This window comes from Mesocricetus auratus, unplaced genomic scaffold, assembly GCF_017639785.1.
Source record: "Mesocricetus auratus isolate SY011 unplaced genomic scaffold, BCM_Maur_2.0 Super-Scaffold_100007, whole genome shotgun sequence".
Taxonomy (NCBI): domain Eukaryota; kingdom Metazoa; phylum Chordata; class Mammalia; order Rodentia; family Cricetidae; genus Mesocricetus; species Mesocricetus auratus.
Window position 1 is genome coordinate 89,968,490 of NW_024429191.1, and position 13,753 is coordinate 89,982,242.

The following is a 13,753-nucleotide window of genomic DNA, read 5'->3' on the forward strand; positions in this document are numbered from 1 at the left end:
TCCTGTAGAAGAGTAACCAATGATCTTAACCACTGAGCCATCTATCAGACCCATTGTAGGAAGCACTAACTACATATTTGCTGGTTGAAATAAGGAATAAATAAGGGAGTGATGGTTAATATCAATTGCCAACTTGACAGAATCTAGGATTACCTAGGAGACTGTGGGTATGCCTGTGAAGAATTTTCCAGGTTAGGGTAGTCTATGGACATGTCTGTGAGGGATTACTTAGTTTAGGTAGTTAACATAGGAAGACCCACCTTGAATGTGGGAGACATCATTCCATAGATTGGGGTCCTGAACTAAATAAAAGGGAAACGGCAAATTGAAAACCATTCATCTCTCTCTGATTCCTTACTGAAAATGCTACAAGACCAGCAGCCTTAAGATCTTCCTCCCAGGACTTCTCCACCATAATAGCTAATACCTCCAACTGTGAACCAACATAAACCCTTCCATCCTTCAACTGCTTCGTCAGGTTTTTTTTTTTTTGTAATGGCTATTAGGGTAATTAATATAATGGGGACAGAAAAAGAGAATACCAAGCAGTCGCACTTGGGGCTACTGAAGTGCATTAGTAGCCATCATAAGAACCATAGTGCCAGAACTAGGAACAACAGGGCATCATGAGCTACACAGTTGACAACAGGTGTATGCAGAGGATTTTCTAATGTATGCCAGGAAAGGTGGAAGACCAGAGAGGAACTGGTTTCTGACTGGACACATGCACTCTTGAATCTAGTGTGCAAAGCAATGTGAGACACAACATTCAGTATCATTGTTTTGAATTGCCTCCCCTCCCCTACAAGGGTCTTCAGGCACACTCCTCCCAAGCCATATATTCCTTGTGTGTAGTGATATATTATTTATGATTTAATAAAGCTTGCCTGAAGATTCAGAAAGCAAAGTCAGCCACAGCTATAGAGGTCAGGCAGTGGTAGCACACACCTTTAATCTCAAGACTCGGGAGACAAAGGCAGATGGATCTCTCTGAGTTCAAGGCCACCCAGGCTTACACAAGATTGAATCAGTCTAAAAGAGCAACAGAGCTCATGCCTTTAATCCCAGGACTGATGTGAGGTATTTAAGACAGGAACAGAGTCAGCATGAGGTATTCGTCCTCCAGCCACACTGAGGAGGGGCAGCAGTTTGAGGCTTAGTGAAGAGCTCCTGCATGGATCAGCCCTTTCTGCCTGAGGTAGCAGTAAGAGTTAATGGCCAGCTACTTTGCTTTTCTGATACTCAGTTTAAAGTTTGAACCCCAATATCAGTCTCTGGGTCATTTATTTATTTGTGTTACACTCGTGTGGTCTCAGTATTCTAGTTTTATGGGCCAGTTCACTAAGGTGGAAAAAAGATCTTCACCAAGTTTATTTCATAGCAGCAGAGACAACTCTCACTGCATGGGGGAGGAAGAACCTTGACCCTGAGCACCATCAGCCACATGCAGGTAACCACTAGAAAACAGTACAAGCTGTGGTCCAGAAGCTGTCTGCTTTCACTCAGCACATGTTTATAGATGGCACTCACAGGCACTTCATAGCAACGCCACAGTCATTACCAAACGTCTTCCCATGGTTGCCAATCTCTGTCCCTCATCCATCCATCAGTTCATTGTTCAAACGGCATATCCCCAGCCTAGCCCCCTCAATAGCTGACTTTAAAAGCCCATTGTCTTAACTCTAGCACACAGGAACCTCCTTAGGAGGCTGCAGTTCCTAATATGTACATTCACTTCCCTTCCCCAGAAGAGTTTGTGAATCCACTGAAACCTCACAGAAGATAATAATCACTATGCAGATTTATGTGCCCAGACATTGCCTGGTTGGGTGTAATGAAAAAGATGTGGGGTGGAGATTGAGACCACCCTAGGTGACATAGAAAGATTAAATAGAAGGTGGATAGATGGATAGACAGACAGACAGATGGATGGATGGATGGATAGATGATCAACAGATGATATAAGAGACTGTTATAAGTATAAAACCTAAGGACTCATATTTTAATATAAAAGAAGCAAATATAAGATAGACAAGGCAGTAGATACCTAGACAAGAGATTTGTATAAACTTCAGAAAGAAAGAAAAATTAAATAGCCAATAACTAGTGAAACCTCTCCAGTCATATAGGAAACAAAAATGAAAATACGTATTTATATATGCATATATACCAGAATGACCAAATTAAAATACCTATAACAACAAAACCCTCTGGTTCTACAAGTTCTCTGATTGCTTGCCCATCTTTGTAGACTGCAAACCTCTGGTATTGGTTGGAGTCCTTCTGCACAAGCAGCCGTGTTAAAGTAGAAAAACTAACTTATCTTAGTAGTGTGTTATTTTTTCTAGCAATTTTATGTGGACTTCACAAACATAGCACTCACTTTGCAAGATGACTAAAGCAGCGGTTGTCATAATCCCCATTTCAAAGGTTTATACAGCAAGGCCAGGTAAAGGAACCATCTTCTCCATGGTCACACAGATAGAAAGTCAAAGCCTGCACACCTGCGGATGGTTCTAGTGGTAGTGTTGAGTCCCAAGGCCCTTGGGTCCCATCTTTTCTCTATCCAAGTGCAATCTTCATTTCCCAGTGCAGTGAGAATGTGATGCTGAGGCTTGTTTTCTTCTCCCAGAGAGTCAGACCCAAATGAGCACTCCTTATCTCTCTCACTGACTTCTACACCCCTGTGGCCCTTTAGAGTCTTCTAACCACAAAGGGACCTACCACTCCCAGAGGGGTCAAGAAGAAAGACGGAAATACACGAGAAATCCCACTGCTTCCCTTCAGTGTTGAGAACCTGAGTACTCAAGCTGTAATGAAAACATGAACAAGGGTGGGCCCTTTCCACAGAGAGTAACAGTTTCTACTTTCACTTCAGAAAGTGTCCTTCCTTACCCAAGTTTTCACCTGAGAGGGAACAGAAGAGACAGGCAAACTCCCAGAGACCAAGACAAGCAGCTGAGGGGTGACCCTGCCTTTATGGGTTTCTGTTGCAGGCCACAGTCACGCTCACAAATGTCATGGATCCCTTCTGAAGGACAGAGAGGTTTTACAGGGGACGGATCTCATGGGTGACTCAGGTCCCCAGGGTGCTGAGGCTGATGTTTAGCCACTCACTCACTCACTCATAATCCTCTACCTCACCGTTTAAAGGACTGCTGTGGTTCACATCTGTGATAATCAGTGTTAACTGTCAGTTTGGCAGAATCTAGAATCACCTGGGAGATGGACCTCTGATGGAAGGTGTAACTTGATTGCATTAATCAAGATAGGAAATCCTACCCACTGTGGGCAGCTTCATTCCCTGGCTGGGATCCTGGACTGTGTAAGTGGAGAGAGGGAACTGAGCCAGAGCAAGCATGCATCACTCTCTGCCTCCTAATTGTGGATGAGAAATGATTACCTGCTTCCAACGCCTGCCCCCTCGACTTTCCTGCCATGGAAGACTGTACTCTTGGACAGTGAGTCAGAATGAATAGGTTTCCCTTAAGTTGATTTTGTCAGAGTATTTTAATTATAGCAACAGACAAAGAAACTAAGATAACCTAAGGGGGAAAGAAGCCAAACATTCAATTATGCTCTTAAGTTTCCCAGTTATCAGCAACGGGAAAGGACTTTTCTACATCAAGCAGGCCCATCTCAGGCACTTCTTATATCTTGCTTATTACAGTGTTTCTGATATGAAGCATGCCACTTGTAGGCGTATAGTGGATAGCCAGTACCTCTTTATCAAATGGCTGGTGCTATCAACACTATTTGGATCTTTGAACTTAATTCAGGCCATTGTTACCAACTAGTTCAGTAGACATTTGATCTAGGATTCTGGGCACTTTCATGTATTGTGTCAACTTGGACCAACATAACACATAACCAAAAGCAGAAAAAAAAAACTGTGAAGACTGAAGGAGAGAAAACGAGCAGGCCCAGAACTCACGAGCGTCACCCCACCTGGACTTGAAGTCAGCACATCGCTGTTGCCTTAGAGACGGCCCAACTTAGAAGGCCCTCAGCAGGAAGGAATAGTTTCTAGACATTCCAGGACAGGACATGGATTCCGTGAGCTGAGATTTAAGATTGACTGATTAGTTTTAAAATGTCAAAATGGACCTGGTGTCAAAGGCCTGTGATCCTCGTTACTCAGGGGACTGAGGCTGGAGGAACAGGATTTCAAGGCTCCTCTGGGCTGCAGAGGCAGAGTCCAATGTCAGCCTGAGCAACTGAGAAAGATGCTGACTCAAAATAAAAGGTGAACATGCGATGCGGTGGGGGCCAGGGTATAGAGAGCCGTGGTAGAAGGCTCATATCGTAGATGCAAGGCCCTGGGTTCAGCCCCCGACCCCAGGGGTAGAGGGGACAGTGCAGGCAGTGGTGGGGGTGGGCGTGGATGTGTAAATAATTCACAAGAACTAGATAGAGTAAGTCCTGAACAAACAGAAGTATTATCCCCACTTCCCGTTTATTCCCAGGGGGAGGTGTCATGATTGCTAACCACTCCTATCTTCTTCTCTACCTCACTATTTTCTTTTGGCTTAACCGTCTCCCTAAAACAGCTCAGAAGGCTATGTGGACAGCAAGCTACCCAGCCCTCTCTCCCCCGCCCCTACCCCTCGCTTTCCTTAAAGAGGTCTGCATGAATCCATGAAGCCAGACAGATCTCAGCCCCAAGATGCAGAGTAGCTACCGCAGCTGCGAAGTTATAAGGCCATAAATAAGGTTTATGGTTCAACAGGCCTGGCCTGGCTTTGCCCCTAAGGTGCAAAAGCAGTATCTTGTCATTAGTATTCAGAATACATCAGCCTAAAGTCTGTGCATTTGTTCCCAAGCTGCTCTGCCCTATAAATCTTTTGGAAAGGGTGGAGCAGGGAGGGGGGAGCCCAAGGGAGGGTGAGGAAGGGAGGGGCCAAGGGCGGCTGGGGAAGCGCCTCCACTGAAGCCTGCTGTAGTCACCAGCCCTTACTGCTTGATGGAGGGGAAAGTCACAAGCCTTCCCTCTCCTGGCATAGATGAAGGAGGCGGCTTCAGGACACAGGTTCTAATTTGTAACATCAGAACTTTGGTTTTTTTCTAATCCCTCTGGTTCAGAGTTGCCAGTCCTTTGATTTTATTGAAGAAGTCACAGCCCCCCACTTGTTGGTTGCTTATTGTTTAGTTGGGCTGGCTGTGCTTACTTTATAGTCTGCACGGTACTGCGCCCGCCCACAGCATGGGGATAGGTTTAAAAGGGAGAAGGTGGGAGTGCATTTGCAGTATTTCAGGTTTCTGGGGCACATGTAAGAAGGGAACAGAGATGGGGGGCATGTTGGAAGGAAACTGATCAGAGAACTCCCTGTAGTTCAAATAATAAAAACCCAGAGACAGGCATTGGTGGCACACGCCTTTAATCCCAGCACTCGGGAGGCAGAGGCAGGCAGATCTCTGTGAGTTCGAGGCCAGCTTGGTCTACAGAGTGAGTTCCAGGACAGCCTCCAAAACAATACAGAGAAACCCTGTCTCGAAAAACCAAAAAAAAAAAAAAAAAAAAAAAAAAAAAACCCAGAGACAGATATTGGGCTTCAAGCTGAAGATCAGAGAAGTAACACAGCCAAGTCACCAGAGAGTTCTTCCCTCTACCAAGACTGAGAGGGTGATCTTGAACTCACCATGGTTGGAGACTGAATGAATGCCAGAATACGAGACCCTGCTCCTATCTCATACACCTCCCTAGTGCTGGGATTAAAGGTGTGAGCCCTGTCTGTTTCTCTTTTAGACTGATTCACTCTCATGTAGCTCTGGCTGGGCTTGAACTCACAGAGATCCATCTGCCTCTGCTCCTGAGTCCTGGGATTAAAGGTGTGCGTCACTGCCTCTTAGCTTCTATGGCTGACTAATGTGGCTGGCTTTGTATTCTGATCTTCTGCGGCCTTATTAGGTCACAGACAATATATCACCATGCATCCCTGAACAGGAATGCTTCTGAGATCCCATGCAGTGTGCAGAGGAGGCAGACTTCAGTCCCTGTCCCAGGTCGTGAGATTCCCCCCCCCCAAAAAAAAACACCCACTCTGCTGCCCGAGCCTGGCTGCTGGGGAAATGGAACCAGACCTGAGGGGAGTAAGGAGGTCCTGGGATTTGTGGCCTCTTCAGTGTTTCCAAGTGTCCAACTAGGCAGCAAGCAAAGAGACATGTCCCTGTCTGCCTCCATCTGGGCCCTGACACAGGGAAAAGTCCAGAGTGGGTCAGTGCAGAGCCTTGGCAGGCTTGCCCTTGGAAGGCAGGAAAGGGCAGAAAGCCAGTGAGAGAAGGGATAAGGATATCCAATGACGGGGCTGCCCATCCCACAACAGGGCCATATGCATAAAACCCATCAAAATTAACCTCAGTGAGCCTTCCACTGACTGCCAGAGAAGTGGCTTGTGAGTAGATCTCTAGCTTGTAAGAAGTAGATGTGCCGCTCCCAGACAGTTCGGACCCTGGTGACTGCAATTGTTTTTGTTTTTTTTAGATTCAAGTTTGTAACTAAGACATTAACTGATGTCTCTGAAGGCAGGGTATCACTGTGTAGCCCGGGCTGGCCTGCAGCTCACTATGTAGAACAGGCTGGGATTGAACATTCATAGATAGGTTGCCTCTGCCTCCCAAGGGCTGGGATTAGCGGCATGCGGTAGGGTGGGCCAGCCTCAGGTAGGTATGATGAGAAAGGAGTCCTGGCCACATTATAACCTCCCAGGAAGGTGGAGGACTCACTGGGAGGATCGAGAGGTGGAGACATCTTCCCTGGCCTGTCTGGCTGCCATCTATCTTGCTTCCTCTTTGAAGGAGGTCCGTTAACCATGGCCTGACAGAGTGAAAAGAGAAGGGGAGGGACCAAATGGGGCCTGTGAAGCACCTGAGAAGTCAGGGTGACAGATGGGGACAGTGAGAGCAGAGAGGAAAATGCCAAGTCCAGAGAGTCAGGCTAAGACTAAAATCTTCATGGGCTAAACCGAGAAACCAGCTTTGGTGAGTTTAAAGGGAAATTCCATAATTTATGGGGCAGATAGGACAAGGAGAAGGAAGAGACTTGCCTCTAACAGAGAGCCCCAACCCACCTAGGGCCACTGCCCCCTAGCCTACAGAAAGAGGACATTAGGCCCCTGTCGCTGTCTTTACTTACTCCCCATACAGACCTGCTTTTTCAGTGAGGAGAATTGAACCCAGGGCCTGGGGCATACTAGGGATGTTCTCTACCAGTGAATTATGCTCCTTCATTTACTAATCCAAGTGACTCTTAGCTTCTCCCCAGTTGTCGTTTCTACCTTAGCCTGCTCAGTTTTGCCTTCTCCTTTCCTCTCTTGAGGCACAAGCGATGCCCAAGGCTGAGACCTCCCGCCACTGACCTTCTTTACTGAGAACTGGAAACTCCAGAACTCCTAGGCCTAAGGTTTTCTTCGAAAGTGATGCAAGACAGCTAACATTTAATAGGACACTCGGTTTCCCTCAGTTAATGCGTACTCAGGAAGCCCAAGGCTCACTCATGGCATAACCCTCAGAGAGCAGTGAGGTACAGTTACCCAACCTGTAACGTGGGGGAGGAACCCTGGACTGCCAGAAGAATTAATGAGAGACCTGAAGGAATGGGTATGTAACTCAGTTGCTAGAATGTTTGCCTCACTTGCACAAAGCCTCGGGTTCAATTCCCAGCACGGAGTAAACGAGTTGCTGGGAGGTGGCACACACCTGTAGTACCGGTACTCAAGAGGTGGAGGCAGGAGTTCAAGGCCAGCCTGGGCTACAGAAGAATCTGTCTTAAAAAATAATACATGCATGAATAAACAAACAAACAATTTAGCTAGCTACCATGGAAGCAAGTTTTTAAGCTAGAGTTCTGCACAGACAGTGTCACCCTTGAGGCCTTCAGAATGCAAATGGTATCTGAGAAGGGAAGGGTTAGTGTTGGGGAGAAACAGCAGGCCTGTCTTTTCTTCAGGACAACAAGCTAAATTCCAGAGCCTTCTCAGACAGGCCTTCGCGTCTCGGTAAAGCAGAGCTGACAGGCATGACCTCCCCATGGCGGTTCACCTTATTGAAGCTGTCTGGTAGGTGAGACATTTATTAACATGGATGGACTGCCCATGGAGAATGGCTGCCACCGAGGGCTTGCAGAATAAATTCCTTCCCCAGATGCAATCATTTTCTGCCTCAATGTGGAATTTGATAGCAACCCAGTGTGGAAGGAAGGGTCTAGCCTGCAGGATGACTGCGCTTCTGATATGGGGGCTATCTGTCCATGGGACTAAGGATATCATGGGTCAACTCTGCCCTGGGACTCCTGTGGTTCCTCGAGTCTGAACTGATCACTCCAAAACTCAGCTTGCCCGTCTATAAACTGAGTCAAAAACCAGCCAAGGTGATGATAAGAAAGGAGTGAGGGAGAATTTGGTAACAGCTACTGAGTCATCTCTTTAGAATGTTGGGTGGTCCCTGCACTGTGCACCTGGTAGATGTCCCTGTGTTTAAGGTAAAAACACGTAGGGAAAATCCCGGGGTAGCTACCATCAACTCTTTACAACTGACTCAAAACAACAGGTTAAAACCACAACGCTGATTGCTTCATCATTCCCATGGGCCTGAAGTCTGATGAGGACCCCGTCTTAGTGTCCCTCACGGGCTGCTGTTGCCTCTGAAAGATAGATTCTGGTTGGGCTGGGCTTCCGGGCTCACTCATGGGGAACTCACTAGGTATTAGCCTGAGGTCCTCATCAAATCCCAGTCATGAAGGCCTTTCTAAGGCAATGGATCACAGCCTGACAGCTGTTCTCCCTCAGAACAAGGGGATGTGAGCGGCATGATTATTCATATGTGCCCATTTGGCTGGGCTACAGTGCAGCTAGACTTAGTCACAGATCATTCTAGAAATTTCCGTGATACATATATGTTTTAAGATGAACATTTGTGTGGGTGGACTTCAAGTAAAACACATTAAACTTTACAATGGAGTAGGCCACAACCGATCAAATGAAGGCTTGATTAGAAAAAAGCCCGGCCTCCTCTGAGAAAGAAGGGACTCTTCTATGAAGACTCCAGCTTATCTGCCTCCCTGACCTTCACAATCACATTCCAAACTGAACTCATCACTTCCCAGCCTTCTGGTTAAGATCAAGTGCAGAGCCCAAACTCACCAAACCTCCATCCATAATCACATTAAATACTTCCTTAAGATAAATCAGCTCCCCTCTGTGGCTCTGTATCGTTTGTATGTGTGTGAAGGGTTTATGTGAATGTGAGAGTGTATGTGAATGTGTGAGTGTGTGTATGTGTGTGAATGTGAGTCTATGTGAATGTGTGTATGTGAGTATGCATGTATGTGTGTGAGTGTGTGTGGTGAGTGAATGTGAATGTGTGAGTGTGTATGGGACTATGTGAGTACGTATGTCAATGTATGAAGGTGTATGTGGGTGTGTATGTGTGTGAATATGTTGTGTGAGCATGGTCATGTGTGTATGTGTGTGTCTGTCTATATGTATGTGTGTGTATGCATGTGCCATACATGTATGTGGATAAAAGGGCAATTTGTGAGAGTTGTGTCTCTTCTTTCACCATGTAGCTTCCAGGATCCAACTCAGGCCATCAGGCTTGGTGGCAAGTGCCTTTACCTGTGAGCCATCTTAACAGCCTTCTACCATGTTTTGTGGGACAGGGTCGCAAGGTCTCTCACTGAACTTAGAAACCACTGATTCTGCCAGACTGACTACCCAGCAGGCCTCAGGAGTCCTCTTCTCTTCCCAGCACTGGGAATACAGACATGTGACACTGAGCCTGACTTTTTATGTGAGATCCCAACTCAGATCCTTACTCTGATGCTGTGCACTTGATCAGCTGGGCCTTCTCTCCAGGTCCTGGTCACAGTTTTTACAGCTGTTGTCTTCAAAGATGGAGGCCATTGGTGGACAAAGGACCTGAAGCACATGGATAGATGATAGATAGATAGATAGATAGATAGATAGATAGATAGATGATGGATATATAGATAGATGATTGATAGATAGATGATAGACAGATAGATAGATGATGGATATATAGATAGATGATTGATAGATAGATGATAGACAGACAGATAGATGATGGATATATAGATAGATGATTGATAGATGATAGACAGACAGATAGATAGATGATGGATATATAGATAGATGATTGATAGATAGATGATTGATAGATAGATAGATAGCTATAGATAGATGACAGATGGATATATAGAGAGCTGTAGATAGATACAGAGCTAAAGATAGGTCATACTTACATACATACATACATACATACACACACAGACAGATAGATAAAGCTGGTCTTTCTCCCTCCTCTGTATGCCTCTAGCTTCTCAGAGTTTGGCAGCAGAGAAAACCCCTTCCAGCCCCCACAGACCATAATGCTGAGCCCCAACGCCTCTAACACGTTTGCTTTTAACCAGTATGTCTATTGTTCTCCTGCTGTTTGCTGGTTCTTTCACATCTGAAGTGAGACCTGGCATATGAGTAGCTATGGGAAGGGGAGGCTGCAACCCCCTCTGACCCTCAGCTGCACAGAGATGGCTCTGACATGGCTGCTAGTTCTGCAGAGACTAAACCCAGCAGTGAGCTTGCAGTCTGCTCACGCACTGCGTGGATGCCTCTGTCCTTGTGGTGTGTCCTCAGGCTGGACATCCTTGTCTCCTCTACCCTCAAATCATGCTGCTGCGCCACCCCAGCCCCTCCCCGTGTCTCTCTGTCCACTCCTTGACCAGGTTCATGGGATCTTGTGTTTTTATGCCTGTGTGATAGCCTCTAAAACTCCACATTCCCAAGGTCTCTTCTGCTGTCCCCACCCCAGCCAACATCTCAGATGATGAACCCCAGAGCTGTGCTGACAGCCTCAGACTGAGCATCTACCTGAGTGGCAGCCAGCCTGTCTTCCCGGGTACTGCATAAGGGCATCAAAGTCAACAAAAGGGGAGCAGAGTGTACCTCAACTCCTTCCTCCAGGGACCCACACAGGACCCTCCTCTGTGTACGCAGACCCTCCAGTATTACACAAGCCATTAAAAACCTGGAAGTCCACTTCTCCCCGCTTGCACATTGGACGAGTTAATATCTATTTGTTTCACTTCCTGCGCGTCCAACCTTCCCCTTCCTTCTCAAACCTGTAGCCATCATTTAACGTCTTTATCATTCTATACCTGGACCAGGCAGCAGACTTCTACTGACCTTTGCCTCTCCATGTCCTCCTGGTGTCTTTCAAAGTCACTCTCTGAGCTGCGACTAGACCACGGCATCTAAAGTGTGCCTCCATCATTCCCATCCCCAGTGTGAAACTTTCCCAGCAGGCTTTTTAACAGGACATGTAAGGGCCCCCTCACAGCCCACCCTTGTCCAATCTTTGTGGCCTTCACACACTTCTCTCTCCCTGTCCAAGACAAACGGCCACTGTTCTGTCAACCCACCACACTTTCTTACTTCTATAAGGTGTTTCCTGACAGGTGCTTTTGTTCTTATCTCTGCCCCACACACCCAATTGTTTTCCCTTGTTTATCTCTATTACTCCTGTTCATTCTGTGAAACCCAACAAAGACGCCAGCTCCCCACAAAGCCTTCCAGGGTTGCATTGATTATTGCACCTACCGAACAAAGATGCATTCTCAGTAAACAGTAAGAGCTTACTTGCAAAATCCATTACATTCTGCAGGCTCAGCCTGCACACACACACGGCCCACTACCAGGACCCTTTGTACCAACATTCTGCAGTGTTCCATTACCTTACCTGGAATGTGGGAATGGCACCTTGCAGCTTTCAGGTAAAAAGAAGCCTTCATCAACTGGAATGAAAACTGCTGCTGAAGGTCATGGATAGAGTACAGATTCCGACCTAAGGGAAGATGCATAGAGTTCATATATGTAGGAGAAAGCTAAGCCACATTTTAAAATCTTAAAAGTTTGGATATTTAAAAAATGTTATACCATAAGAAATCAACAACAGGTCTTTCTTTGAATTCATTAATTATAAACTTCCTTGGAATATTGTATATATTTGGGAAAGAATGAGAATATTTTGCACAGCTGATGATTTGTTACTGACTTTCTTATTAGAATGAAAAGGGATCTTAGCAGCTACTGAGGACATAGTTGGTGTTAAGTGCTTGCTAGACTTTCCACTTGCATTGTTTCCTGTAAGCTTCTCAATAACCCCAGGAGGCAGAAATTACTATGACAATGATGACAATTACTTTGATGATTTGCTTTACAGGTATTACTCAGAAACTTCTTCCAAGTTCCAGCATTCCATCCTGTAGGGAAGCTCACAAGACTTAGGAAATAAATAAATGTCTTAGGTCTTGGAAAGTAAAAATACAAGGTTCCCATGATATCTCCCCATTCCTTCTACCCCCACCCCAGAAGAATATAGAAGCAGTAAAGAATATTGACCAGCCGAGTTCCCCTGGTGGTGGTGGTGGGGTTATGACGACTCTCCAATGAACTAAAGTGCCTAGAAGAGATTCTCCAATCTGTCATGCTGTCTGGCAGGAAGATAGGGAGCACTAGGGTTGCAGCTTTTGTGAATTGTCACCCATGCTGTGGTGAGATGTTCAGCAGCAAAGCCACTTCTTTGAGTCATCTCTGATCTTATAAGCACCCCCCCCCCCGCTATACTCCCATAGGTAACCTCAAATAAACTCAGTGGGTTGCCAAACTGGACTTCAGTGGACTCTTTAGCCTGTCATTAATTCCCTATCTGGAGTAAATAGACATGTGTGTCATGCCTCCCTCAGAAGAGTCATACAAGCACAGATGTGAGTGTCCTTGGCTTTGAAATGTTGTATCCCTTCACGAAAGCCAGGCTGCAGAGCTAAACCGCATGGTCAGATCTTGTGAAATCACAAAGAATATTAAAGACTACATTACAGTCTGCAGAGCAAGAGAGAAATCGCCTTGGTGTGTTCCTTACTTTCATAACAGAATGAGCATAGACTGGCTAATTTATAAAGAACAGAAGGTCATTTGGCACGTAGGTCTAAAAGGCGGAGGAGTCCATAAGCATGCAGTGATTTTTTGGGTGGGTGCCTGCACGGAATGATAACATGGGAGGTAAGCAAGCACGAAGGGAACAGAGGGGAAACCAGTTAAACATACCCCTTCCTCTAGAACCCAGGCTCAAGGTAAGTGACACAGAAATACGAGCATTCTTCCATCCATGGGGGCGGAGCGCTCTTAACCCAGTGATCTCTTAAAGGTTTCACTTCTTCTATTTTGTTTTTAGTTAGCATATATAAGGTGATGAAGTTACTTATGACATGTTCATGCATGTACTTACATGTAACCTTGCTCATATTTGGGTCCCTCATTACCCTCCTCCTACTTCTCACTGCCCCCTTCCTGTCATTACCATTGTGATCTCAATTGAATTCATACCTAAGCTTTAGAAAGTGTTCAAGTCATAGCAGAAATAAAATTTCATTTCATCATTGGTTACAACAGCTTGGTTGGTCAAGATCTAACCTTCACGGCAATAGTCCTTGGCATGGTCTGACTGATACAATGTAGCAAAAAGAAAGAAAGAAAGAAAGAAAGAAAGAAAGAAAGAAAGAAAGAAAGAAAGAAAGAAAGAAAGAAGTCAAACAAAAGGAAAATAAGAAAATTTGCATCTTTTACTTTTAATCTCAACTGTTATTTACATGCGTTTGTGTATACAGGTGCCAGCAGAGGCCATAAGTGGATATCAGATCCCTTACAGAGAGCTGGAAGCTGCCCATTACAGGTGCTAGAAA

The 13,753-nt window shown here is 45.7% G+C and overlaps 1 long non-coding RNA gene across 1 annotated transcript in view; it reads right to left on the reverse strand.

Moving 5' to 3' along the window:
- LOC121141551 overlaps positions 1-11,858 on the reverse strand; it is a 67,139-nt gene extending 55,281 nt beyond the window's left edge. Inside the window, exon 1 of the long non-coding RNA XR_005878493.1 lies at positions 11,752-11,858. This is a non-coding gene — a long non-coding RNA (uncharacterized LOC121141551). The remainder of the gene's footprint in view (positions 1-11,751) is intronic.
- Between the last annotated feature and the right edge of the window lie 1,895 nt (positions 11,859-13,753).